We start from the raw sequence: 3,673 nt of genomic DNA, 5'->3' as shown, positions 1-3,673 counted from the left end.
GGAACCATGATTGCTGGCCAGCAAAAGGAGTTGTTGTTGTTGTAGCGGTACTTCGCCCCGTTCAAGCGAGACCACTACCACTGTTGTTGTTGTTGTTGTAGCAGCGCTTCGCCCCACCTAGCAGCCAGTGAGTAAGGCGCTGATATTAGGGTGGTATCCACTGGGGCAACAGCTTGCAGGAGGGATGTAGATTTTGATGATTTCTAGGTTTGCATCACCTGACCGGACAGATAGGCCTTGACGTTTTAAGACATTGTCCCTGCGGTCGATGCCAGGAGCAAATATATAATATTGCACAGAGTGGTGTATGATAAACGCGAGGCCGCTCCATTTCCGCTCTCGCAATCCTTTCTGTGGACTAATGTCCACCCAGAGTAGGTCTGCAATGCAGATCTCGCTGTGAGTTTAGTCTCTTGAGTCGCAGCAATACGGATGTAATGCCGCTTCATGAAATCGACTATCTCCGTAATCTTCCCAGTTAGTCCACGCGCTTAGGCGTAGACTACGGGACGCCCTTGGGCGTGAACAGCAAGGAGCCACAAAAGATTTATAAAAGTTACGTGGACGTCGGGTTTTGGGGTCAAGCCCAGAACAACCTGTCCGATGCAACCATCCCTTACACGAGACACACTGAACAGAGTCCTAAAAGGATTCTTTTCCGGCAGATGCAGCAAAGCCATTTCTCGGGACCGGGGTCAGGAGACAGACCCGGATTGGATTCGATACCTTCCCGGAGCAAGAGAATATGGAGCACTCCCGCTGTAAGGAGCTGCTGGGAGGATGACAATTTGTGGGAGGGACGCAACAAATTAAATGGGGTTACACTGAAATGACAGTCCTTGGTCGGAAAAAATCCCGAGTCGCTCCGGTACATAGAACCGACTGCCACTACCACTCATAGGTTGTCATCGAAATCATCTAACGGGAGTCGAAGGGAAATAGCTGCTTCGAAAGGGTTGGACCATACAATGTGCCGTTAGATCTGTTGGCTCCACATCACAGTTAAAAAGATGGTTTGTGTCATGTGGAGACCCATCGCAGGCTGATTGATTCTGGATAATTATGAGTTTGCTCTACTACAGTATGTATGTACATGTCATTATTTAAAATAAGTTCGAAAAATGCTGATCAATTAAAGTAAGTCTCATATGATTATTTCGGCTAATGCTTGGTAAATGATTGTAAGCTGGAAATTCTAGGCTGCTTCTTATTATGTCTTCAACGCCTGGCGACAAAGGTGGAGGCTCCCAATCTCTATTCAAACAGCAAATATTGTGCAAAACTGCAGTGGCGACACCAATACTCTCAACTATTGCTATATTTATTCGCAACCCTAGTGATAGTACTGGAAATCTACGTTTCCATACGCCATACGAACGCTCAACGCAGTTTCTTGTTCTAACTAAGGACTCATTATAAAGATTTTCTTCTGGACTATTGCATTGTGACAAAGGTGTTAATAACAAATTTGTATTTTGATAACCACTATCAGCTACAACGGTTCCATTTTGGAACTCCCCATTTTCAAGACGTGCGCATATACGAGAATTTCGAAAAATGGTTGCATCATGTGCGGATCCTGGCCACCGCGCTACAATATCCAATATCTTGAGAGTGCTATCACAAAGGATTTGAACATTGAAAGAAAACCACCCTTTTCGATTCCGATAAAGTTCAGCCTCATCTCCTCCTGTAATAATACATTTCCAATAACTAATGAAGGAAAAAATTTTCGAGTTAATTTACCATGTGAACTAATTTTTATATGAGTACAGTCCATAGCAGCTATAACCCGGGGGAATTTAGCTATCATATAAAACTGCTTTTGAATACTTCGAAGTTCTTCATCAGAGGGAAAACAGATGATTTTTTTGGCAAGTAGCGCTAAGTTGTGGGAGACAACTGTAACTACGCGCGAAGTTGTTGTTGTAGATACTCCACATAGATCGCCTACTGTTTGCAGAAAACTTCCAGTTGCATAAAAGCGAAGAGTAACTAGCAGCATTGTTTCAGCGGTTAAGACACTATTCCTACGATTTAGAAAAATTACAGTGATTTCTGCAATGCTACCAAAGTAGCTGCTTACCATTTCGTTTTGTGTTCCAGTTTATCCTTAATTTTAGCTAATACAGCCCAAGCTACTTCTTTAGTCAATCTAAACCGATCACGAAAATTCTTCTCATCATAGTTTGAGAACACAGTTCTTTCGCGAATAATTTTGCTCCTACGGACAATTATTCTTCTAGCAACACTATCATCTTCTGCATCGTTCATATCCTGCAATTCCTGATAGTCAAAACGGTCCATTTTATTCCGGGCAACGTAAAATAAAATTTGCATTTAAAATTTCTATTTCAAAGTCAACGTCAAATTAATAAATAAATAAATATGTATTTCAATGTCAATCAGCTAACTTCTAACTAGAGCTTAACTCGCCAACATTGGGCAGTAAACTTTTAGTTAACTCGCTACAGTGAAATTGAGAATCAATAGTTAACTGTGGAATGTAAATTAACTTGCCACTGTGAAAATAGCCCTTAATGTCATATCTACACTATTAGGAATAAACTACATACCGAGTGTATGTGCCTACATGGTGATCAAAAGGAATAGAAACACAAAAAGGCAACTCTTGGAGACCAATTGTACAGAAAACAACGGGACAATCATATGGCTTAGTAGCTAAAGGCATCTGCCTTTGCACTGATATGGATGTTGGAGATTCGAGTTCAACGCTCAGCTCCCGAAAAGCTAGCTGATGAAGAATTGAAATTCAGAAACATGTCCTAGTAACCATTGCCGTTTGTAAACATACAATTTTTCTCCAATATCAATAACAAAAACCATTGTATAAAGCAATATGAGCAAAGCTCGCGAATTAAATACATATGTTTTTAATTTATTTCGTTTTATTTTATAAATAACAAAAATGTCTTAAAAGATAAATTTTGTATTACATACAAAAGGTACTTGTTTTCAATAATTTTAACAATTATTTTCCTTTTGTTTTCTTTGAGCTCGAATCGAACCTCGCATTAACCAAGACCATATGCAAAGAATCAATTTTTTTCCAGCAACTTCTTTGGGATCCATGAAACTTAAGTTTTGTAGAACAACATTGTTAAAATCAAAAAGCTTTCTAATTTGATTACACAGTTCAATATAAAAATGTTATATTATGTTCAGACTTACTCGTTTAACGGTTCATTCTTGTTTTATGAGTAAAACAAGTTGAAAACACGTGTTTTCGCCTTGTAAAATCTGTCAAAAAATAAGTTGAAAACACTTGTTTCCGCCGAAATTTAGATTGAAAACAAGTTGAAACCATTGTCGGCACTAGAACTTATCGGTAATAATCGATAAACCTGTTGTCCCATAACTAATATGTCATTGTGTTTTGAGTGTTAAACTTGTTTGCGGGTGATAAATTAATAAAAAATATTTGAACTACAATGGAGAAAAAACAATATAAAAAAAAGAAATCAATGCGGAGAGGAAACTGAAACTGTTCTTATAGATATATGGCGAACTAAGGTAGGAGAGCTTCGAGGTGTACGAAAAAATAGCCACATTGTGGAGCAAATGGCTGTGGAATTGGAACAACTTGGAGTTGTGTACACTCCAGCTGAAATAAAAAGCAAAATGCATAACCTGACGTCCAGATACAGGTGAG

This window comes from Eurosta solidaginis, chromosome 5 (genome assembly GCF_040869045.1).
Source record: "Eurosta solidaginis isolate ZX-2024a chromosome 5, ASM4086904v1, whole genome shotgun sequence".
In the NCBI taxonomy this organism is placed as follows: Eukaryota; Metazoa; Arthropoda; class Insecta; order Diptera; family Tephritidae; genus Eurosta; species Eurosta solidaginis.
This window is presented reverse-complemented; position numbering follows the sequence as displayed.